This window comes from Bos mutus, chromosome 7 (genome assembly GCF_027580195.1).
Source record: "Bos mutus isolate GX-2022 chromosome 7, NWIPB_WYAK_1.1, whole genome shotgun sequence".
In the NCBI taxonomy this organism is placed as follows: domain Eukaryota; kingdom Metazoa; phylum Chordata; class Mammalia; order Artiodactyla; family Bovidae; genus Bos; species Bos mutus.
This window is the reverse complement of record NC_091623.1, coordinates 21,998,657-22,025,171: the sequence shown is the minus strand read 5'-3', so window position 1 is coordinate 22,025,171 and position 26,515 is coordinate 21,998,657. Positions and strand designations below refer to the sequence as shown.

The window sequence follows — 26,515 nt, the reverse complement described above, 5'->3', positions numbered from 1 at the left end:
GCATCACTGGCCAAACACCATAAAGAAATAGTCATGTGAACAAAGGAAAGAAGAGTTTAACAGAGATTTTTAGTTTAACAGCATAACTGAAAAACAAGGAAACAACCAACCAACCTTTCTTCTACCCACTGAGAGGAATGGAAAAGTGAACCAGGGAGCTTCCAACCCTTGTGAAGTAGCTTTAAAAAGGAAGGGGTAGGGGAGGAACACAGCCGTTGAAATCGTAACACTTCAATGGTTACGGATCCTATCAAATTCTCAAAGTCTGAACATACACCCACATGGACTGTATTATTAGAAAACATAAGTGCATGGAGATATAAACTATTTAGTGTTAAAAACAGACCTTGTTAGATAAACATACAGTATGTCACTTTCATCTCTTTATGAGAATAAGGAAAGATTTCCAGTTTGCCTTTTAGTCTGAACTCCTGAACACTCACCGCATGGATGGTGGTGACCTGAATTAATAGCTGCAGAACCCCAGGAGACCCCTTCACTGCTGTCATCTTGCAAAGGATCAAAATTCAGCACCCAGAGGACCCCACCCCACTCTCCATGCTGTTTGTTTCTAAAAATAATAACCTGCCAATTTGCATAATTAAAGCCACAGGCAGCTTTGAATATGAGATCTAAGCAGAAAGAGTAGCAGTAAAGACAGTATTAGTATGAGTTTTCAGAAAAAAGAGAGGGAAGATTTTTTTAAAGGCTTCCAGTTAAAGTCAGAATTAAGTCCCAACAGTTTGGCAGAGCTGCGGATGTGTCGCTGTTTTTCTCTAAAAAAGAAGAATCTACCATATCACTCGAGAAAATGCCATATTTGTTAATATTTTTGTAACCATTCCCAAGTGACTTTCAGCTTCGTTCATTGTTCAAGGGCAGAGTATATACTGGTCAGGATGCGCTCATAGCTGGTGCATCTCCAAAAAATTGGAGATTAAAATGCTCTTACATTTTAATAATGCTAACTTCCACAATTCTCAGGAAATAACTACTAGGTAGGACTTTGCTGGTGGCTCAGGCAGTAAAGAATCTGCCTGCAATGCAGGATACCAGGGTTCAGTCTCTGGGTCAGGAAGATTCCCTGGAGAAGAGAATGGCAACCCCCTCCAGTATTCTTGCCTAGAGAATTCCATGGACAGAGGAGCCTGGCGGGCTACAGTCCATGGGGTCACAAAGAGTCAGACACGACTAAGCGACTAACACTAGGATTTCCTCCCAGGCCTCTTTCTTAAAGCTTTGTCCTGCTCCTGTTTACCGGCCAGGGACAAAAACAAAGCTAAAAAAGTAGCAAGCCAGTGTAAAAGGAGGTGGGTCTAGGGGGTTGGGAATCAGGAGGAGACCAGGTTCTGCAGGACCCTAATTGCCAGGAGATGGAATTTTGTCTTTATCCTGAAGATAATCAGTGGTTTTTGATAAGGAGATAGAATAAAAATTTGAAAGCAGCCTCTAAATTTCAGAAATGGAATCCGTTCTTGAGAGTTGATTTCAAATAAGAATCTCCACACTTGGAGCACGAGGTCTGGCCTGTCAAGCAATTTCTGTCAGTTTCCAGATTAGTGACGGGTGACTTGGCACCGGGGCTGCTGGGCTGGCAAGAAAGGAGCTCTCGTGTGTCATATCAGGGACCGCCACAGGCACCCGGGGCCACGTGACTTGTCACTTACAGGAGGACACAGCCCGAGACTGTTCCATCCGCCGGCTGCTGAGTCATCCTACTCTGGGAGCTATTTAAACAGAAGTCTCCAGGAGACACACAGTCAACACTGCACTCAGACAATGCCCAGACCTGCGGAAACCATGTCCAGCTTGGACTGCCCACGACACGTGCAAAAACGGTTTCCATCCTCTTCCCAATTTTAGCACTCTAGGGGGTTAAGACTTCTGCCTCCTTTCCTCCAAATGGGTCTCTTCAGCCAATAATCCAGGGGCCCCTTGGCCCCAGAGGCCACCAATTCCTGTTTCAAAGTTTCCTCACGGCCTTTCTAGTACAGTATTTCTGTCAAATCAGCAAACATGGGTTGAGCGCTGGTGATGGGTGAGGCACTGACCTCCAGGTAATGTTGTTGGTTAAAGGATAAATGAGACACGTTCCTTGCCTTTAGAGGCTAAGAGTCTAGTGGGAGAGACTCTTCCAGGCAACTACAATTTACAAAGTGACGGCTCCAAGACAGGTAAGTACAAGGTGATGTTTTGAACCTTAATTTGGGGTGGGGAGGATGTGTGTGCCTGCTCAGTCACTAAGTCGTGTTCTGACTCTTTGGGACCCCATGGACGGCAGCCTGCCAGGCTCCCCCGTCCATGGGAAGTGGTAACTACTCTTCTCTAAAAGCTGTCACCCTCAGTGTGTGGCCGTCTGGGAGGAACTGAAGGGATGTGGGAGGCATCAAAGGGATTTGGGAGGATGGGCGTTTCAGAAGGGCTTTGCAAATCAGACAGTACGCTTGCATTTCCACCTGTCTGCCAGCCGTCGCCCGGTTTGACCTGGCCCCGCCGGCTGCTCTGTCTGGCTGTGAGTTCTGTTGATGGTTCTTCTCCCTGCCCACTCTCTAGGTGCTCCCTCCAGCGTGTCAGATGAGGACTCTCTTCACATTTGGCTGTCATCTATCAGCCACGGCTGTCCTGGCCAGAAGCGCTGGATTTGGCTTTCAAGCCCGCTTCCTGGCTTGTCTATCTCCACCACTCCATTAAGGATACCATTTGATATCACATGTGCTGCGAGCGCTGTTGATGAGAGTACTAAAGTTGCTGGACCTGAGTGACGTCTTTGGGAAGGATGAGACAATGTGCCCATCTGGTTGTTGTGTCCAAATGCCGTACTTACCTTCCAACGGAAAGGTACAGTAAATAAAGGGAAAGGGCAGGACCTTATTTGAAACATTAGATATGAGCTAGGAGCTATCCGAGACGCTATGCAAAAGCTTTTTTTAGTTCTCACAGTAATAGTGTCTGTATATTAGAACCCTATTTTACAGTTTGAGGAAGCTATGGCCCAGAGAGGTTAAGGGATGTATCCAAGGTTACACAGCTCTACAATTTTTTTGTTGAGCATGAATCTGAACACAAGTCTATGTGACTTTGACTCTTATATTCTTTAACCTCCTGGAATAATTCACAGAAAGATCCGTGGAATATTAATACGGTAATAAGATTTCTGATTCCAGTCTGATGATCAGTCTTCTCCGAGTGATATAGGTACATGATGTATAGTACAAGTATCTGAATCTTTGCAACATGAAACCTGTCAGAACAACTTGGAGTAGAAGGAAGCAAGGAACACATAGTAAACTCTAATTCATCAGGTGAAAATATGGATCAATAAATTCCGTTTACAGAACTATTGAAGAACGAAAGACCCACGGGGAAAAAGATGAGGGGGGAAATCTGTTTTTACGACTTGTTGATATCTACTGCGTTTTTCCTTAAGCCCCAGAACAATTTACAGCATTGCCAGCAGCATTCAGTACATTCAGAACAGGATCACTTCACCCGCAGCTGAACGAGGGCCATGCTTGGGACAGCTCTGAGACGAGCCTTCCAGCAGACATGCCAGGGAGTAAGCCAGGGTCAGTGAGCGAAGAGAAGAGTAGGGCCATTTAAAGCAACACAGTTTATGTAAGTGTGATCTAATTGCTTCCACTGGAAATGGGTCAGATTTGAGTCAAGAGGACCATAGGCCTTAATGACCCCAGTGAAATCACATTATGGCTTTTCTTTCCATCTCCTCAGAGAATACAGCCCTCTGATGAAATCGAGATGCTTGGACTCATTATAATCTACCGGGTTTCCCACTCCCTTCTTGCTTTTTCTTAGTTGACTTGCTTTTTATCTTTTTCATTTCAGTTAAACCCATTAAACTCAACAGGATATATCAGACGACAGACAAGAATAAATGGACTATGGGGAATAGGGGAAAGTATGGGATAAAGAAATAGGTCTTTTTCTCCTGTCAGAGCCATGATTCAGTTCTGACTCAAAAGGAAGTGTGCCACCTACTGAATCACGGAAACCACTTCCTGTAGCTGTTTGGTTTATTCTGGAAGGGCAGCAGGCCAAGAACTACCCTGCCCTGACCCTGACTGACTCTCCGGAGCCAAGGCGTTCACAGCTTGAGGTGGTTTGGCCTCAGACTCTGAGAACATATTAAATGACAAGTGTTTCGTATCCTAGCAAGGAGTCTTCAGCAACATGAAAACGAGCATGGGCTATTTGCAAACCAAGTGTATCATTACTCAACCTCCATATCCTTACTGTTTCACAAGTTAAGTGCTCTGGATGACCACTCTCAGGATCTGAATGCAGACTGGTTCTGTGTTTCCTAAGGGCAACTTGGGCAGCCTGTAGCGTGGCATTTCCCCAGATGAAGTGGCAAGAGTACCCTTCCATCAGTGCAGCAACACTAGATTTGTACTCATTCATTCAATGTGTTCTGGAGCACGTGTTCAGGGCTACAGACCGTGCTGGGGTAGGAGTAGAGGATACAGGGGCAAACAAGACCTTCCAGCTCCTGACCTTATGACACTGACATTTTATGCTTTATGGAAATTATACTCTCCCTCTAGAGGCAGGGGCTGTGCTTTGTAAACCATGAAAAGGAACATCAACTAAAGGAAAACTGTATTCCTCTCTACCCACAGAACGTTTCTGACACCAAGATGTGTGGGTTTTTCCACACCAAGAAATTCTCCAGTTCTTGGCAAACACTGAGTATCCTACAGTTCAACTCAATTCTGTCTGGAGTTACAGTCCAGAACCCTCAGATTAAGGGCTCAGTCCCATAAGAGGAGCCCCAACTTCAGACACCAAGTACTAGTTGTCACCTGTATGTCTGACTAACTGGCTGTACGGAGCATTTCCATGATCCCCTCCTCAGGTTTGATAATTTGCCAGAATGGCTTACAGAACTCAGAAAGAACACTTACGCTTACTGGTTTATTATAAAGGGTACCACTCAGGAATAGCCAGATGGGAGAGTGACATGGGGCAAGGTTTGGGGATGGAGGGGTGAGCAATGGAGCTTCCATATCCTCTCTGGACACATCCCTTCCTTAGTACCCTGATTTGTTCACAACCTAGTAGCTTTCCACAGTTTAGGATATTTATGGAGATTCCATTATGTAGTTATGATTGACTAAATCATTGATGTATGGTGACTGAGTCCATTTCCAGTCCCTTGACCCTCTCTAGACGTCAGGGAATGGGGTTAAAAGTTCCAACCCTCTAATCATATGGTTGTATCCACTGGTAATCAGCCCCCACCCTGCAAGAGTTACCTGTGTCTCAACTCAAGTATGGTTGAAAGGAGCTTACTGTGAATCGCAAAAGATGTTCCTAGCACCACTATCACTTAGGAAACTCCAAGAGTTTTAAGTGCTCTGGGCCAGAAACTAGGCAGGAAAACCAAAATAAATATTTCTTCTTCTTTTTTGGGGGGGTCAGGGGGACTGTACCACGTGGCACTCAGAAACTTAGTTCCTCAACCAGGGATGGAACCCCTAACCCCTGCTGTAGAAACAAGAAATCTTAACCATTGGACTATAGGGAAGTTCCTATATTTCTTATTATATCACAACATCTAGCATTGGGCCTTGCATGAAGCAGGGCCCTCAATACTTGTTTGTTGAGAACATATTTGAAAGAAGGAAGAATGAATAAAAGAAAGAAGGAGGGGAGGAGGGGGAAAATCTATTACTTTTTGTTGTATTTGGAAGTAAAGATGAAAGCATTAATTTTTTTTTCTTCTATAATGAGAATTTCAAATAGACTACAGATTCCTGATCCACTATAGGTGGATCTGGAAAGTCTCCTGTGACTGAAGACACTTGTGGGCTCTTAACCAGGAAAGTTCTGGAATCAAGAAGGCCCATTCTGAGATCAGGTCAACACTGTAAGCCCTGAGAACCCCCTCCGAGACTGAAAGGCTCTTTGTTCTCCTCCTTGGAATGGGCCATAATCCCTAAAGACAGAGAATCTATTATTCCTGTGATGGTCCATGCCCAACAGGTGTATCAAAGAACGGTTGCAAATCTGTGTTACATTAAGCAAACAATTTACCCACTTCATAAAAGAGTTGTGAGAATTCAGTGCAATTATGTCTAGAATGGTGCCTGACCCACAGAAGGCTCCTCGTAAATAGAAGGCATCACAACTGCAACTTTTCTTACTATCATTGCCATCAATTTTCCCACGACTATTACTTGTGCTGTGTGCTCTAACGCTCAGTCGTGTCTGACTCTTTTGCAACCCCATGGACTGTAGCCTGCCAGGCTCCTCTGTCCATGGGATTTCCCAGGCCAGAATATTGGAGTGGGTTACCATTTCTCCTCCAGGGGCTCTTACTGACCTAGGGATCAAATCCGTGTCTCTTGCCTTTCCTGCATTGGCAGGTGGATTCTTTACCACTAAGCCACCTGGGAAGCCCACTACTATTACTTAGGTTGCCTGTATAAAGCCAACAATTTTTCCAAGTATGACCAGTAGTCTTCTGTTTAATCATAGAAGTCTATGGTTCAGAGTGTCTCATCTTTTCTAGACCCATATTCTTTTCTGAAAAATCTAAAAACCCAATATTGACCTCCCAGTTGAAAATCCTAGTCAAGAAGATGTTGTCTAGGTTACTTAGAATGCTTAATTTATGAGAGCAATATTTTTTCCCAAACATAAAGTTATATCACTGAATGTTTTTTTAAATGATATGTAACTCAAATATAAGTAGTGTTCAGAGATAAACAGGCATATTAAAAATTTTAAGAATTTATTTGAACAAGTGACATTCACTCAGTCATGTCCGACTCTTTGTTGACCCCATGTACTGCACAGTCCATGAAATTCTCCAGGCCAGAATAACGGAGTGGGTAGCCTTTGCCTTCTCCAGGGGATCTTCCCAACCCAGGAATCAAGCCAGGGTCTCCTGCATTGCAGGTGGATTCTTCACCAACTGAGCTACCAGGGAAGCCCTAAAGATGAGACTAAACGGAGCAGCATCAAACCAGAAGTGGTTAGGAGTACTCCGCCAATAAGGAGGCAGGGAAAGACTTCTACAGAAAAGAGGTGCAAGACAGCAAGGAAATTATTGGCTATAGATTAAGTTTTTGCATTATTTGAAAAAGCCTGGTTGGCTGTTTGTGACTGGGTGTCCTTAGGTTTTGATTTCTTAACCTTGAGGCATTTACAGGCTTATGTTTTTGTTTACTTACTAAGATGCTAAGGCATTAGAACCACCTCAGATTAATGGCCTCCTGATTTAATTAAGCAAGTTGTTTTGCCCCTGCCCCAAGGTCTACTTCCTACACAGTTAGCTCAGATGGTGAAGAATCTGGTTGCAATGCAGGTGACCTGGGTTCGATCTCTGGGTCGGGAAGATCCCTTGGAGAGGGGCATGACTACCCACTTCATTATTCTTGCCTGGAGAATCTCATGGACAGAGGAGCCTGGCAGACTACCATCCATGTGGTTGCAAAGAGTTGGACACAACTGATCAACTAATTAAAAAAAAAAAGAAAAGGACATTTTTTTTTAAGAAGCAAAAGAGGAGAAGGAAAGATACAAGTGGGGATAAAAGACCCCCACCAAAAATACTGAAGAGCAATGAAAGTTTTATCAGAGTTTTCTTAAGGACTGCTGAGGCATTTGTACTGTACCTCACACCACAAAGATAACAAACGTCTTGTTGAAACCTTGACCATTTTCACTCAGGGTTTCTCTTTCTGTAGAAATCCCAACATCTCCCTTCATGCAGATTCTTCCTTACCTAGGTGACACTTTTCCTCCCCTGTTTCCTCCACAGCACCTCAGAGAGTGCCCCCCCCCCCCCGCTTTCACAAAGATCAATTTAACCTCTCTGCCCCCCTATCACGTCATCTGGGTCAACAAAGGTCAGGAAATTAGATCCTGGTTCGTTGTTCAGTCGCTCAGTCATGTCCGACTCTTTGCGGCCCCATGAACTGCAGCAAGCTTTCCCCAAATGAGACATTATAGTCGCCAACAATATTAAAGCAATTACAGCAAGCAAATAAATTACTTCACAAAAGAGTCTCAGAAGCCCAGCAACAATTTAAGCCCTCTTTTGCATGTACAGTTTTGATACTGGTTTTGTTCGCTCACTGATGTATCCCAAGTGCCTATAAGAATAACTGGCATAAATATGTATTGAATAAATTAGTTTGAGACCTAACATTTCAAGTGAAACAAAATACCATTAGATTATCTTTTCTATTTTTTTCTCTTTAATAGTGTGTGTGAGACAAGTTGTCACACATGTATCCATAGGAAAGAATACAAGTTTCTGTCACTAATATTTTATTATGTCACTTTAGGTCAAATATTACAAAAGATTATATTGAACTTTTGACCAACCTATCTACTTTTTCCCATTGGAATATTGGCCCAACTAAGAAATAACATCAAGGAAAAATTATTTTTTGGCAGAAAAATGTCCTCTCTAAATTCTTATGTGTTTTGTTTTGATTTTTCCTTAGTGACTGGAGGTCAGTTTCAATCCACTAAAGCACAGATTCCAAATTTTCAATCTGGTTTTCTTGAGTACAGACCATGTGCCAAGAATGAGGCAATGACACAACATTACTACCAAGACAGACACATAGACCCCGAGTCCAAGGCATGTTCCAGTGACTTGTAAGCTTCTCCCTACTCAAGTTTACTCCCCAAATCACACTTTTTAGTTTCAAATGGATCTATTCTCCCTCTCTGTAGCCAATTCTTGTGAAATGTTTTGTCTAATGCACTGGTCAGGGTGTTCCAGACCCTAAAAGATATCATAATGGGGGACTTCCCTGGTGGGCCAGTGGTTAAGACTTTGTGCTTCAGATGCAAGGGGTGGAGGTTCAGTCCCTGGGTTGGGGAACTAAGACCCCACGTGCTGCCTGGAATGGCCAAAACCATAAAAATATTTAAAAAAGAGATAGACCATGTGTCCTCTATGGATCCTTTCTTGCTTCCTTTGAAAACTTGGATTTTAATATGCTTGTAAGTGAATCAGTGACTATAAGTGTAATTATCAAAGAAATAATACTTTTGTTTTAGCCCAGTAAAAAAAGGAGCTAAGTATTTTTGGCAACCCCCGAAGAATCCCATGTTATTACATATGTGATGTTGAAGAAAAGCAGTGCCCCAAAGGAACGGTGGCATGCCCGACAACCAAAGGGACAGACATCCACCACAGTAATATAAGCACCAGGCTTGGATGAGACCCATCTCTGCTATAAGACCGGGGACAATTCACTTAATATGAACCTTCACTTCTGTTATGACTCAAGTATTGCTATACTTATGCGCTTATTTTGTAACTCTACTTAGTAAAGTTAACTGTGTCTGTTTTTCCATGAGTCTTCAATACTCAGAATAATCTTTTCCTATTATAGCCACATTTTCTATCATTGACAGAGATATTCACCTGGTTATTTTGGTTTCTCTAATCCTGCTGTTGAGAACACCTCCAAGGGAGCTTTCGGTCAGGAGCTGACTATGGCATTTAAGGTCACGTGCTCTTGGTAGAGAGGGAGAATTTGAAAGGAAACCAACATCAAACCACCTATAATATATATTTTAAAAAATTTGGACCTAGTTACTTCCCTGATAATGATATTTAATTCATATTTGGTATATCCTTAATACTGCAAGCTTTTTTCTTTTTTTAATGCATCACCTCATTTAATTCTTATAGTAATCCATTGAAATCAGGTATCAGGGTGTTTGGGGCTTCCCTGGTGGCTCACTGACAAAGAATCCAACTGCCAATAAGGGAGACCCAGGTTCAATCCCTGGGTTGGAAATCCCCTGGAGAATGAAACAGCAACCCACTCCAGTATTCTTGCCTGGGAAATCCCATGGAAAGAGGAGCTTGGAGGGCTACAGTCCATGGCATCACAAAAGAGTTGGGCCTGACTTAGCAACTAAATAACAACAATCAGGGTGTTTGACTATAAGTGATAGGGAAAAAACAAAAAATGAACTTTGACTGACAAACAATAAGGGCATTTGTTGGCTCACGTGGCTGGTAGTCTAGAGAGAGGGTAGCTTCAGGTTTGGTTTATGGATCCAGTGGCTTTACGTCGTCACCAGATCCGAGGTTCTGTCTCTGTCCTGACATCCAGGGGTGGATCCCTCCAAACACCAATTCCCCTCTGTAGGATGGCCATCAACAGGAAATCTGCTTCCATATTTATATCTAGCAGAGGGGAGTGAGTGTCCCCACATGCAATGAAAAAAATGAAAAAACTGCCCTCTCCTCTTCACGATCTGCCCAACTTGTCAGCTGCTTAGCTCTGAAACAGAAAGTGTTGGGAATAACAGTCAGGGGAAGGAGGAATATTATGGCATAATTGACTCAGCTTCCTGAATCTATCCTGGTCAACCTGGATGAATTAGAATATATTCCTGGAGCTGGGGCAGTTTTCTGAACCACGCTGCCTATTACACAGTGAAAGAGGAATGGAGCAAATCTGGGGTGGGGGGCAGGGCAACTACAACGTGCATTACAGGTAAAATACTGCTGTTTCCTAATTTACAGATGAGAAAACAGGCATAGAAGAGGAAAGAGAAGCAATGCCCAAGATCATAATTGAATCTTAAAAGTCTATCTCTACCGTAACAAATTATCTTTCATGTATATTTCTTGGAAGATTATGATATATAGGAAGAATTAAGGGAAAAACAGGGCTTCCCAGGTGGCACTAGTGTTAAAGAACCTGCGTGCTAATGCATGAGATGTAAGAGACGTAAGTTTGACCCCTGGGTTGGGAAGATTCCTCTGGAGGAGGGCATGGCAACCCACTCCAGTAGTCTTGCCTGGAGAATCCCATGGACAAAGGAGCCTGGTGGGCTACAGTCCATAGTGTTGACAGAGTCGGACACGACTGAAGCCACTTAGCACACATGCAAGGGAAAGCCCAAAGCACTAGGCGTCAAAAGATGAGATTACAGTATTTCCCCTGCCCAATTACTTGCTGTATAACTTCTGTGAAAATGAGAATTATAAAACCTCCTTACTGAAGTAGGAGCAAATATTCAAATAGAAACCTTTCAGAAGAGTGGCATTACTTGGGAACTTGTTTGAAGCACAAATCCTCTGCCCTACCCCAGAACCACTTAATCAGAAGTTCTGAGGCTGGAGTCCAGCGATAAATACTTCATTAATAACAAGCCCTCCAGGTGATTTTGATGGTTGCTAAAATTTGAGAACTGCTGGTCACACACCTTGCTTGGTGCCTAAGTTTTATTTGTTGTTAACTGTTCTAAAGACATTGAGTATATTGACTTCTATCTCTAAGAGTTTACAATTTAGGGAAAGACAGAGTTCTTTATCAGGTTCTTTAATATAGGACTGTACTGTTTGATAAATGCTCCAATACAGGTGTAATTTGCTTTGAAAGCTTATAAAGGGTTGAATCTATTTCTAACAAGATGAATCGCAAAAGGCTTTATAGAACAGGCAAAAAACAGATAGGGGAGCATAGCTAGGAACTAAAAGCAGCAGGGATATTTAAATTTTCAGTGGTTACAACAAAGTTATATCTAAAAAGTTAAAATACAGTTGACCCTTGAACGATGTGACGGTTGGCAATGCTGGCCCTCTGCACAAAAATTCGAGTATAACTTACACCTATGCCCCTAGAAACTAGGCCCCACGTCCTCAGATTCAACCAGCCCAGAACTGTCTAGTAGTATAGTATTTACTATTGGAAAAATTTACATATAAGTGATTCCTCACATTTCAAACCTGTGCTGTTCAAGGGTCGACTGTGTAACAATACGAACTAATATATTAGAGGCTTCACATATATAGAAATAAAAACCTATCGGAAGTCAGAAGATGAGGATTTTAGTCCTGAGGTTATTACACTTACCAGCTGGCCCTTAACATTGTTACTTAGTTGCTAAGTCATGTCTGACTCTTTGTGGCCCCATGGGCTATATACCCATCCAAGTTCCTCCATCCATGGGATTTCCCAGGCAAGAATACTGGAGTGGGTTGCCATTCCCTTCTCCAGGGGATCTTCCCAACTCAGTCATTGAACCCACATCTCCTGCATTAGCAGGCAGATTCTTTATCACTGAGCCACCAGGGAAGCCTGGCTGTCAATGTGCTGTTTCATAAAATAGAAAAGAGGTTGGACCCCCACCCCTATCCCGTTCTTAACCGGGAAGTTAAAGTAGAGATAGGGCATGTGTAGATTTAAAGATTCCACAAGGAAGTGTAGACACACTCTGGTTAAGAAGCCCCAGACTCAGTGGTCTCTAATTGGTGACCATGTAAAGAATTCTTAAAGAAAAACTAAATATATTAAGAAAGAAGCATGTAAATATCATTAAAAATCTATAAGCCAGATTCTTCTTTTTGTGGTTGTTGTTCCTTAACATCTCTGTAAGTCCTTAGGACCTAAACACTCAATCGATCAAAGGGATACATCTGTATTATGTACAACTAAAGAGTCTCCTTCCCTGCATGGATCACAAAGTCCTTGGCAACCACTTCCATACCAGACTAGTGAGAATTGTTGTTTTCATTTTCCAGATGGATAAACAGAGGATAAAAGCCTTGTTATGTGTCACACATTTCAGTCACCAAATGAAACACAATGGATGTCAGTCTTCTCGTCCCTTCAACAATAAAGAGCTTTTAAGCTTTTGCAGTCAACAAGAACTTCTGGAAAGATTACACTGGCTGGAAAGTCATATATATGGATGATATCCCCAAATAGGAGAAAAATGAAATTAAAGCTGAGTGTCTAAGCTCACTGACTCTCAGCAGGAAAGACAGAAGAAGGGCAAAGTTTTAGCAAAGAAAGGTTTGAAAGAAAATAAATATAGCTGATTATCAAGTGCTGTTTTTACTCAGTAAAACAAGGGCAAAATTACTCTTCTTTAAGTAGTAATTCTTATCTCTTGATTGAGTCACTCATCCATTCAGTAAATACCTGTTGATTGCCTTTTATGTACCAAGTACTCATCTCTGTATTAGAAATGCAACAATGACCAAAAGCAGATACTAATAATGTATAATGCAGTACGTACTAATACTATATTAATGAATAGTAATAGCTTGCTGAATAAAATGTTGCAACCCAGTATGAACTAACATTCTCTCTGGGGGCTTCCCAGGTGGGCACAATGGTAAAGAATCTGCCTGCCAATGCAAGAGACCTGGGTTCAATCCCTGAATTGCACAGGTGCCCTAGGGGAGGAAATGGCAACCCACTCCAGTATTCTTGTCTGGAAAATTTCATGGACAAAGGAGCCTGGCACACTACAGTTCATGGGGTCACAAGAAACTGGAGATGACTGAGTGGCTGAACACCTACACACTCACCCAACTCTTCTAACTGTACTTCTTTATTTCCTACTCAAATACTGGAAGAGATGTGTAAAACAAAAGAAAAGCTGCCTGGATATTGTTTAAACACAAAACAACAGTGTTCTTTCAACTGTGCTTGAGATGGAATAAAACACAAGCACATCTGACATTAACTTTCAATGGCAAATTCATTCTATATATGTTTTTTAAGAGTAAATGCTTTGGGGGCTTTAAAAAACATCTCTTCATCTTTTCAAATGTCAATTTACTCACACTGATGATGCTCTCAGAGGTTAGCAAATCTTTTGAGATAGAAAGTAGGAATAAAGTGATGCAATATTTCTGAGTGTCATGTGATTTCACAATTCCTTTTTCCGTGTGTTTGGATTTCCAAAAAGGAACATGTCAACAAGCTCATGAACTGAAGCTTACAATGACAGAAACAAAACCGTAGAGTTTCCAATATATGAATATAGGTAATCATGTTCTTTGATGGGATGCTGGCTGGCATTAATGTTTGATCTCCTAAGAAACATTAATTTTTCTCTGACAAATTTGCTAGCTTGCTTCATCTGAACACATGAACTGTAAACAATGCCTAATAAGAAAACTTTCTGTTTTCTCCAAGGTCAAAGTTGAAGCAAGTAGAGAGAATTGTTTTTCTTCAGTTCAGTTCAGTTCAGTCACTCAGTCGTGTCTGATTCTTTGCGACCCCATGTATCGCAGCACACCAGGCCTCCCTGTTCATCACCAACTCCCGGAGTTCACTCAAACTCGTGTCTATCGTGTCGGTGATGCCATCCAGCCATCTCATCCTCTGTCGTCCCCTTCTCCTCCTGCCCCCAATCCCTCCCAGCATCAGAATCTTTTCCAATGAGTCAACTCTTTGCATGAGGTGGCAGAAGTATTTGAGTTTCAGCTTTAGCATCATTCCTTCCACAGAACACCTAGGACAGATCTCCTTTAGAATGGACTGGTTGGATCTCCTTGCAGTCCAAGGGACTCTCAAGAGTCTTCTCCAACACCACAGTTCAAAAGCATCAATTCTTCGGCCTTATTTGACATTATTCATTATTCTTGTAGTCAGTATTCTCATAAAGATTTCAAACCTCTTACTGTTAGCACAAAAATGCAGTAAATTTCCAGAGCTAAAATGTAAACTGATGAAATTGGAAATGTATAAAAAGATGGTTATTAACATCTTCCATTCCCAGATATAAAGTGTGAACTTTGTGCTCTCATTGTTAAGACAAAGTCAATGTAACTGTAAACAAGAAAACATATTCTTGTTGCCTCATATTCTACTACTCTAAGCACCTATGAGAATTTTTTCTGGTACTTAAGCCATTAACCTACTTATGCTTTCAAAGTTTCTGTGTGTTTTTTTCAATATTTGTTGAGCATTTCTGGTATGATATAGATGGCTCAGAGGAGCCTGGCACGCTCCAGTCCACGGGGTGGCAAAGAGTTAGACGTGACTGAGTGACTCTCTCTCATAGATGGCCCAGTGATAATAGAGAAATGAGGAAGAAAGAAAAAAAATTAAAGTTTTGCAATGGCATTAAGAATAGCAGCAATAAAACATAATTGCTTGGAAATCACAGCCTTGGAGGCAGGTTGGTTAAATAAAATGCGTCATATTTGGTTTGGAGTCAAGAGATGATTGGAATTTATCTCTATTGAACATTTATTTGGCAAAATTTAGCCAAAGTTTCATGACTCAATATTCAAAATAAAGCGAAAAGAACGTGAAGATGTGAATTAATTTTTAAAAGTAAAATTGTCAATTAAATATAAAGTGGCACAAAAAGATTATATGGAAATGAAATGCAAATTAAGTGTTTTATTGCCAGATTCAGAAGCAAGGCTTTGAGAAACTGTCATTATTATAATTGCAGAATTCTTCACTGCATATTCTTTCAATATTTTTAGATGTTCTCATCTTTACTACACCACATTGTGCTAATGGGTACCACAACCTGTTGGTTTAGTTTATTCACATCACGGTCCACTTTCCCAAGGAGATTAAGAATTATCCTCCCATACGGTTGTGACCTGATCACAGCAGTTTAAGTCCCGTGCATTTAACACTTCTGCATAAAAAGAAACACCACCATACTAGAATTGCGATGATGATACAATGAATCACATCAGTAGCAAGTTACATGAAGTTTTAAACTTGTTAGAGCAGATATGGTAGTAAAAATAAAATTTCACCTCCCCTAAAACTCTTCTAGTCCCCAAGGCCATGACTTTAAAATAAATGCTGCATGAATTCCTTCCACATCTTGCTAGTGTAAAGAGTATTAATACACCTCGCAAAATGTGTAACTCATTAGCAGGTAGTAAGTCAAGCAAAGGAAGCACTCTGGCTGGATGAGTGATTGGTCAGCAAGGCCTGAATCATGGGAGGTTGGTCTCTGGTATATCCTCTTGGTCAAGAAAGTGGGAGGCAGTGGTCCAGTGAGCCAGGAATTGCCTGGCAGCATCAACATCCTGGCTATTGCTCAGAGTAGGTTGCATTTTTTGGCTTTTGCTCTTGAACCAAAAGTTCAAGTATGAAAAGCAGGACTGAAGCCTCTTCTCAGCTAGAGCCAGGATACCCCCAGTTCAGCCAGAAGTTAGTTTAAGGGTGGAGTGGCCCAGCATTCCAGGAGTGGCACATGTCAGCCGGAGGTGTGCCAGGGCTGTGTCCCAACTGCAGAGCTGGGCTTGCCACACATCCTTCACTTGGTTAAAATACTGAATTTCTGGGCAACTGGGCAGAGATGCTGTTGATTCAGAGTCAAGATGCACGCTGAGTCTATGTCTCACCCTTGGGAGGCATGTATGAGAGAAGAGTCAGGCTGTAGCCTGTAGATTTCAGCCCACCTCTCCATCATGTACCTGAAAGCTGCTCCTGGACCCTTTTGTTTTCTCATTCTTCAGAGTAAAGCACTCATGTTCCCCGCCTTGCTCCTTTTGTAAAACCAAAGGCTTCTACAACAGTGGTTCCTGGAGCTGACTCTGCAGCTGAAGGAAGGAAACACCTCTCCACCACTCCTTCTGGCATGACTTGTTCCCTTTCAATGCTGGCATTGATGTTCTTGTTCATAAAATGTAAATATATATATATATATATATATATTTTAAAACTACAATGTAGACTGTACTTGCTATGCTAAGTCGCTTCAGTCGTGTCCGACTCTGTGTGACCCCATAGACGGCAGCCCATCAGGCTCCCCCATCCCTGGGATTCTCCAGGCAAGAACACTGGAGTGGGTTGCCATTTCCTTCTCCAATGCATGACAGTGAAAAGTGAAAGTGAAGTTGCTCAGTCATGTCCAACCCTCAGCGACCCCATGGACTGCAGTCTACCAGGCTCCTCTGTCCATGGGATTTTCCAGGCAAGAGTACTGGAGTGGGGTGCCATTGCCTTCTCCAGGAAAAAAATCAGAATAGCATAGAGTTGTATAAATCGAAGGTAGAAGTCCATATTATTACCCTCTGTACCCACCCCACCCCCGCCTTGGTGCTTTTCTGGAGAAAATGTGTGTGTGTGTGTGTGTGTGTGTGTGCATGCATGTGCTAAGTCGCTTCAGTCGGGTCCAACTCTTTGCGACCCTATGGACCATATCCAGCCAGGCTCCTTTGTCCATGGGATTCTCCAGGGAAGAATATTAGAGTGGGTTGCCATGCCCTCCTCCAGGGGTCTTCCTGAACCAGGGATCAAATCCACCTCTCTCGTGTCTCTTGCATTGGCAGGTGAGTTCCTTACCACTAGCACCACCTAGGAAGCCCAAATATATATACACACACACATTTACACGTCTCTATGAGTTTGTGCTTTTGGGGGGTTTATTTTTACAAAAAGGGGCTCTCAGTGTTCTCTTCATCTGCCCCAGGTTCTGGGGCAGCAGGTGGAGGAGATGCTGGGGCAGTGTGCCTCCCTCCTCTCCTTCTCGGCTCGCCCCTGCATGATTCTGTGACCTCATGACAGAGGACAGCCCTCTGGTGTGGCATCCAGGATGCATCATGCAGCGGAGGCGTGGCCTCTGGCACAAAGAGCATCTGGTTTTCAAAGACGAGTCATGAAGCCAAGAGTCGGGTACTTGGGTTTCAGGGCCCAGCTTAGGCCAGCACCAGACTGACTTTAACCAGCCAGGAGGGGCCATGCTAATGAATTCATGATATGTGATTCAGCTGAAAATATCAACGATATGAATGCAATGAAATTGGAATGAACCTTCCCAGTGGCTAAAATTTTATGGCTCACTTTTGCACAGCTCTTAGCACAAAAGGCAATTAGAATATATGTGCAAAGTGGCAGCCTGATTAGTTCACAGGCACAGACACACACACACAAATATAGTGCTTTTCACACATCTTAATTGCTTTTCTGCTAAGGAAAGAGAAACTGCAAATCATGAAACTGTGGCATCCTTCATTTTATTAGCAGGTAATATATCCTGAAGACTATTGAAAAATGACAAAAAGATACACATTTACAGGGCAAGTTGAGGTTAAGACACTGCTGATGTTAAGACACTTAACCTAGAAGACAATTATAAAGTATGACTGTTCACACACACAATATACATATTTCTGTACAGAAATTTTATGAGTTACTATTAGAGATAATGTTTAAGGTTCTTATTTTTTGCATTTCTCTTGCTTTCCCACATCAACCTGTAGGTTAGGGGGAAAATATTGCCTCAGAAAGATCAAAGATAGAAAAAAAAAGAGAAGAGTACCAAAGTAAATTACTCAGTAGCTTTGCTGAATGCTCAGATAGAAAGAATTATCTTGAAAGCCCATATTTACAAAAGAATAAAGGATGTTTTAAGTTCCATAAGACTTGGAGCCCGAGGGAGCCAGAGCCCCAGGGAGCTTCAGTGTAAGGCAGGAAGTGGATAAAATGGCTAGTGTCCTTATCATTAAGATAGGAGATACACGCTTCTCCAGCTTGAAGTGGTGAGAAATTCAAAGGGAGACCTGGTTAGCACCTGAGTCCCTGAGAGGGCGCAGTAGAAGCCCCATAAAGACTTAGGAAGACTAGAGATGGAAAATGTGGGAAATCTTGCCTGTTTGTTGAGTATGCCCAGAGGAAGCTCCAGACATTTCAGAGAAATGTCATGTCCAGCAGGACAACAGAGCATAGTGGATGAGAGAGGATCTGAGCAGTCAGAACGGAGGGGAGTCTCATCCCACACAGGGCACGAGGGGACCCACCAGACTCCCCAGTTCTCAAGAGTACAGGGGTGGCTGACAATAGCCAGGGGGCCCAAAGGAGCCTGGGTTCTGATGAAGAGGATATAGAATTCTGGTCATGACACCTGCAGTACATGGATTGTGAGCATCAGCAGTGGAGACTGGAGGGACAGAGCAGATTGGGTTCTATGCCCACCAAGGCTGCAGGGACGGAGGACGATGGAAGACCAAGGACCACATTCTTACCAGATGTCAAGGTGATATACATGCTTTACTCTCCTCTTTTCAATATCTCACCTCCAGAAAAGGAGAGGGGAAAGAGAGAAAGAGTAATCCTGAGTTAAGTGAGAATTACTCAAAAGAAAATGAGTTTTGAACTACCAAAATGCAGTTTTTCACTGGCAGTGGAAGTAGGGCTAGGCTAAGATTAGTAATAGAGAAACAAAACTGCATGCTGTCATCATGACTGTTAGCCTCCAGCTCTAAGCCTCCCTCTTCTTCAAGGGAACCAGGTAGGCTGTACAGAAGCATTATCTTTGTCTTACAGGAAACCACCAGAAACGAAAAACAAGAATCCACCAGAAGCGGTTGAATCAAGAAGGCTCAAGATGGCAGAAGCTTTGACCTCCAGTGGACCTTGGCTTTATAATAGACTCATTGTAATGCGTTAGCATGCCACAAAACACACCCAGTAGTGCCATGACAGTTAACAATTGTCTTGGCAACAGACGAAAGAACCCTGCAAGGACTGATGGAGTCGTGAATATTTCTCTCTCTCTTTACTCAATTCCCTCCCTTTTACCTTGACCTTCTTGTATATATGGTGTCTTGGCCCGAGTGGGTTTGAAAGTTGACTTGCAAACTAAGTTCTTCTTTCTCCATTCTCTGGCCATTGAATAAAGCTTGTACTGTTTCAGTCTCAGCAACAGTTTCCTTATTGGCTGTATGTATCCAAACAGAAAAAGAATCGTCCTTGCCAAGACATGAGGCTCTTGTTGGGCTAGGGCCCAAGTGGGGGTCTATATAACCAATTTTGTAACAATGCTATACCGGAGTCTTTGTCTGGAATTACATGCCCAATGGAATACATAAGCTCAGTCATAATATCATAGATTCTAGTGGCAAAAAATAGCTGGATAACCTTGGGCAAATTTTTTTTATACAAGATTCTGCTTCAGTTAAACTAAGAATAAAAGTATCTTGTAGCCTTATTGTGAGGATTAAATGAGATACAGGTGTTACCCTAAGACCTGGCATATGGTAAGCCCTTACTAACTAACCCACACCAGTACTCTTGCCTGAAAAATCCCACGGATAGAGGTGGCAGGCTACAGTCCAGGGGGTCACAAAGAGTTGAACGTGACTGAGTGCACGTGCACACACACACACACGCCTTTAGTAAACGTTACTTATCATGATTGTGACAATAATTATCATTGTGCATTTGTTCATTCTGAGTCTGAACTTTTAATTCAGTTCAGTTCAGAAGCTCAGTTGTGTCTGACTCTTTGCCACCCCATGGACTGCAGAACTTTTAATTGGTAGGATTTAATTACCTATTGTACACATAGCATTGCACATCCAGCTACCAAGATTGTAAATGCTAATGAAACAGAAGGGAAGGGGAAAGAACACAATCTTTAAAAGAATGACATAGCCCAAGGACATGACATGATCGGATCAGAACCAGATAGGTCAAAGACAGCAGACAGTCAACTTCCACTTGACTCTGAGCCTCAGTATCTGCTTATTGCAACACATCAGCAAGCTAAATGACATCCCCACAGGCACTAAGACAGTTCCAAGGTCAACCATAAAGGTCAAAAAGTGGGCAGTGGCCCAATTCCTAGAAATCCCCACCCCATCCCCCAAACGGCTGGAATTCTCCTCTCACTCATGAGCTCATGAAATTACCCATCCTTACAAAAACTGACAAATCTCTACGGTGGGGCCACTTTCTCCTTTTGAGATGGCCCACAATGGCGTGGAGCATGTTTCCCCCAGTGCCTCTCACCTTCTGAGATGGCCCATACTCTGTGGAGTGTGTATCTCTCGAAATAAATCCATTTCTTACCTATCACTTTGTCTCACACTGAATTCTCTCTGCAACGAGACATCAAGACCCTGAGCTGCATGAAGTCCTGAGGCTAGACACGATCTCAATTAAAAGACTGGGGGGTGAAGTCCCAATCTGGGTTACCTGGTTTTACTAAGAGCTGAAGGGGACATTCGTGCACAGGTCCTTAGAGACGGTATTTAAGGTGTACCCCCTCTTACATGTTTGTTTATGTTTATTTTTAATTCTGAGAGCTTGTTCTGAGGGAGAGATACGTACCTCTAGATTTGGCAAAATTTGAGGTAAGATTCCTTTGGATAAAGGAATAAAAGTAAGACAGAAATCTAAATTTTAAATGAGGAAAGTTTGTTTCCAGTTTCCCACCCCACCCCCACCCCCTATCTCTTAGGTGGAAGTATGGCGGGTGGCCCAAAGTTTCCACATTTGGTTTCCTCTCTGCCTAACTCATCAGAGGCACAGTGTCCTTGAGCTAATCCTGGCACACACTCTAGAACACCGCTTTATGCTTGGCATCCTGAAAACTCCTTTAGGAGATTCAGTCATGGACTGGTTTTATTAATGTATTGCCCTCATATAGTAACCAGTATTTACAACATTTTTGATATGGCAGCCATATCCATGTCTCTAGGGGCCTCCTTGTGATTTGAGAAATTTCACCAGACAAAGCATTCAAGATGTCTCTTTTTCAAGAGTGGGTGGGCAATCCCAGTTCCAACCCCTAAGGCTATCAAAATACAAAGGCTGTGGAAACTGCTGTGTCCCCAGATTTGATTCCTGGGTCCGGAAGATCCCCTGGAGAAGGGCAGGGCAACCCACTCCAGTATTCTTGTCTGGAGAATTCCATGGACAGAGGAGCTGGCAGGCTACAGTCCATGGGGTCACAAAGAGTCAGACACGACTGAGCCACTAACACACACACACACACACACACACACACCCCCACGCACACAGGTAATAAAACAATAGCCACAGGGGCTAATAGTCAGTATCTGGCAGAAAAGGCACCATAAAGTCTTTGCTTGATCTCTGGGTGGCCTCAAGGCTTTCAATCTCTTGACTCAGTTAGTTTATTTACAAAAGGGGGATAATGATTCTGTGGCAGTTTGCCTCAAAGGGGTATTATGTAAAACAAAAGATTGTACTTTTGAAGGACAAAGCACTATGCAAATGCTGTGATTATCATTAACCAGCATTGGTTAATGGTGAGTCAGTTTGTTTACTACAGCCATTCCCTGAATTAATGTAAAGTGTGGCATTTTCACTGTGGGCCTCTAGATTTCATTCAAGATAGAGAACTCAATTGAGCCTCTGAGTATCTCTCCTAGCTTCTGAAACAAAGCAAAACTGACTTATTCCATTAGATGGAAGGTTCTGTCCTACAAAGTGTGAAGTTTAGAGGCAAAGACTTGGCCATATGAAAGCAGGCCATATGAAATGCAAGTGGCCAAATGTCAGTTGAATTAGGCCTGCCCTCCACTCACAGATCTTTTTTCATCTGATTATACTGTTGAAAAGAAAAATTATACAGATCAACATTTGGCCAGCCCTTTAAAAAGCAAAGCTATGCTTTCTTACAATCATTAATAAGAATAAATGTTCCTTGGCATCTACATATGTTATTCAAGCTACCCTGAAGTCCCTGCCTTCTTTAGACCTCATCTAGAAATACTGGTGAATCATTCTTTAGTCATACAAATACATATGTTGTGTACAATTGTGGGAAAAACACACACGAAGTTGCAAATGATCATTCTTAACCCTAAGGGCAACTCTCTGATGTTTGAAGACACAAAAGAGCCTGTTTTTTTCACTATTACTCAAGTTTCCTCAGGGTCTGTCAAATTGCTGAGGAGACTCAAAACAAGCCCTGATCTACTGGGACAAACGCCAGCTTTATGCTTTGGTCTGGCTGTGGAAAATCCCAGGGTTTTCTCTAGGAATATTTGGGTTGGGACATGTGATTAGATCACCACCATCATCATCTTTCTAGTGTAGGTCCGTCCCTTCAAAATTGTTTCTTTCTCACACTGGGCTCTCCGAAAGGCCTTCATCACCATTTCATTGCTGTTCTAACTGAATTCAGATCTGAGAGACCAGAAGGTCTAAGATGCTGAGTGGTTTCCAGGCCTGCCTGTCTTCACAGAACACCCAGCAAGGTCATTTCAGGGGCCTTACTCAAGGGACAGAAGTGGTCAAGGATAGATCTGCTAGGCCCTAGACTTCCTCTCTTGACTTTGTTTCCTAAAGTAGATTACAAACTCCTGCAGTTGGGGGTCCATGCTATTCTTTTGTATATTTCATGAGCTACACCCTGAGAGACCCTCCTGAGAAAAAGTGGGTTCTGGGGTGAGTCACATCAAAATTTGATCTCAGGGCAAAAAACCACATTTATTATTCCTTGAAGATAGAGATGACATGCTCTATGTCATTCCTAGACAATGTGATTAAGAAAGAACACACTTTACTTTTCTCAATAAACTGCACACAGAGGCTGGTTCCTACACTTTAGTGACAGCTGCTACCTCTCACACTCCAGGTTCCCACAGTTACTTACTAGAATCTACCAGGTACCTGCTTTTTCATCGATTTTGACTTAGAACTTGTGAACATAGAGGTATTTTGTAAACTAGAGGAGAAACTCATTTATTCCACAAATACAATCAACTAAGTTCATTGTTGAATTATATTCAATGGCATTGACTATAATACCAGTAATAGGCTAAAACAACCCCCATTCTGAATATTTGTTGATAAAATTGATACTTTAAGTATGTTATAAAGGAAAGAGAGCTGGTGCTGGAATTCAGGGCTGCTTCTACCAATCTCTAGATGTGAAGAAGTTCTGAGTGAAATATCTAACTTTTCTCAGACCCTGTAAAAATGTAGAGTGTAGAAAAGAGGCAGAATAGCATTAGGATGATGACCTCAGCCTTTGCAGCTGGACAGGCCTGGATTCCAATTCAATTCTATTCTACCGCTTATTAGCTAAGTACTCTTGGGCAAGTTACCTAAACTTTCTATTTCTTTGCTTTCTGATCGGTGAAAATGCAAATAGTGCCACCTCACCTCACAAAATTGCTTTTACAAGAATTAAATAAAAGCAAGTCTATAGTGATTACTTGGGCTTTTCTGGTGACACAGATGGTAAAGAATCTGCCTGTAATGCAGGAGACTCAAGTTCAATCCCTGGGTTGGGAAGATCCCCTGGAGAATACAATGGCTATCCACTCCAGTATTCTTGCCTGGAGAATTCCATGGACAGGGGAGCCTGGTGGGCTACAGTCTGTGGGGTCGCAAAGAGTTGGACCTGACTAAGCAACTCTTAGAGTGCCTACTTCAGTATCTGGCTCATAAAAATAGATAGTAAACTGTGGTTAAAAAAAAAAAAAATCCTGAAAGAACTTTTGAGATCTCAAGGTGTAAACTCCTACAGTTTTTAAATGAGAATTAGAGGTCCAGAAGTAAAAGATCCCACTTAAGGTGACTGAGATCACGTTTGTGAAATAAATTCCCAAATGTTCTATGAGCTCTATGATCTGGAAGAGTACTATCACTTTGTGAACTAATCTATTTACTAAATAAGTGGACTATTAGACTTGGTGGTCACCAAGTTTTCATCCACATAAAAATGCCAGTGATTCATTGCTATTGAGCCCCGCCTATGTTCGGAACACATTGCTGATATTGTGGGTGCTATAACAGGCATATGAGAATCTGTCTCTGATCTTAAGAGGGTTAAAGTTTAGTTGGAGAGACATTTATATAGCATTTATGAGACACTGGTACAGCCACTTGACAAGGCCAAATTTCAAGGGTCAAGCAGATTGGACACAGACAGTGAGATCCCTTTGATTTGGGTGTCATAGAGAAAATAGACCTTTACCTGTGCATAAATACTGAGCTGGATTTGAGTACACAAATTCAAAGAGGAGAGGAGAGGAGAGGGGAGGGTAGTATGCACCTTGCACTTCTGTGCCTGGATAAAAGTACAGAGGAAGAGATAAATGCCATTAAGCATGCGGCATTCGTTTAAGCACTTTTTAGTCATCCCTTAAGCAGAACTGACTTCTCTCAGTGTGAACTCTTATTTTCATAAGTGGCAGTAGGGGTGTTCACAAGTGTGTATGTGTGTACATGTGAGCACACATGTCAGAACTCTTGACTTTAAATTTTAGCAGGAAAACAACACCAAGACCTGGTGAATCCCCAAAGGCTCTGCACCCAGAAAAGAGCTCATCTATGATTCCTCTTACTCTTGATTCGCTCCAGTCCATCAGCTCCTTCTGGCTCTTCTTCCTCTAGCATATATCTCAGTTTCCTCCCCTTTTATTTCCACTGCCCCAATATTAGCGTTCATTATCCACTGTTGCACAGATGCTAAAGGCACCCTCTTTCATTCCTGACCCTACAATGCATTTGCCACAGGGTAGTCTTCTGACCATGTAAATCACACCATGGAACCCTCTGCTGAAAACCTTTCAACAGTTGTCAATCATACTGAGCATATAATCCAGATGGTTTACTCTGGCCTTCAAGTCTATGCAGAATCTGGCGTCTCAAAACTAATGTTGTGTTACTCATCCCCTCAATTGCTGTTCTTTGAACAAAGTGCTTCCAGACTCAAGGTCTTCATGTTCCCCGTGCTCTCTGCCTGAGCTTTACTCCTCCTGTTTTACGTAAACTTCTTACCCTTCAAGTGAAGTGAAAGTGAAAATCGCTCAGTTGTGTCTGACTCTTTGAGACCCCGTGGACTATAGAATTCTCCAGGCCAGAATACTGGAATGGGTAGCCTCCCCCTTCTCCAGGGGATCTTCCCAACCCAGGGATCAAACCCAAGTCTCCCACATTGCACATGGATTCTTTACCAGCTAAGCCACCAGGGAAGCCCAAGAATACTGGAGTGGGCAGCCTATCCCTTCTCTAGCAGATCTTCCTGACCCAGGAATCAAACTGGGGTCTCCTGCATTGCAGGTGGATTCTTTACCAACTGAGCTATCAGGGAAGCCCTTACTTTAGGGGCTCCAGCTTAAATATCACCTCCTCTGAGAGGTCTTTTTAATTTAACTATATAAACAATTTCTTTCTGGGATTCTAAATGGCAGCCTATGAATTGTCCTTATTTTTTTTTTTTTGACAACTTTTGATACTTTCTCAATTAGTTAGTTTCTTAGCTTTTAAAATGTTTGTTCTTCTTACCAGAATATAACTTCTACAATTAGGTCTTGTCTGTCAGGTTCATTTTTCAGTCTCCAGGATCTAATGCTGAAGACTGCAGAGAATATTGAATAGATAAGCAAAAGGAAGTAAATGGAAAGCCATTATAACAAGTAACTATCATTAAATGTAATTGCTTTCATGCCCATGTTCACCTCCTGATTTGGTAAATGTAGGACTGCAATCATGTACAAAGCAGTTGCTTTATTTGAGGGTAATTCTAAAAGAAATATTTATTTTATTATTTCAAGAGAATGACTGTTACATCTTATGAGTAGGGGGCTCAGAACTGTTTGGAGTGGTTGATGGGAGACTGGCTGTTAACCTTCATTAATAGCTAAGCTCATTACTTTACACTTGGAAAGAACCAAGTTTCTGTCTCTGTAAAATAATGAATTATCTTATATCATGGGGGTTGATCTATAGTTTAAAGGGAAAATTTTATATTCTCTTTGCCTAGTGACTGCCATACTATTCTGCCAAGCTGTTCTCTCTGAGGACAGAAGAAAAGGGCTCTTGCTTGGCTATTTTGCATCACCTTTGCGGCCAACTGATGATTGTAGTCATTCTCTTTTAGCTTTCCTCTCATAACCAAAGAACACTAAACACTCACCCAGCTGTTTTACAATCTTACCCAAATATCTTGCGAAAGATCACTGAGTCAATGCGTTTGTGATGTATATTTCAAAGATTTATTAGTCCAATGAGCTGGACAAAATACT

At 42.2% G+C, this 26,515-nt stretch overlaps 1 long non-coding RNA gene across 1 annotated transcript; it reads left to right on the top strand.

The window, feature by feature from the left end:
* Window positions 1-1,348: 1,348 nt before the first annotated feature.
* LOC138988478 (uncharacterized) lies at window positions 1,349-19,575 on the top strand. The gene is made up of 3 exons (XR_011464689.1): window positions 1,349-2,174; window positions 2,554-2,838; window positions 19,050-19,575. It is a non-coding gene; the product is annotated as an uncharacterized lncRNA (long non-coding RNA).
* The last annotated feature ends 6,940 nt before the right edge of the window (window positions 19,576-26,515 follow it).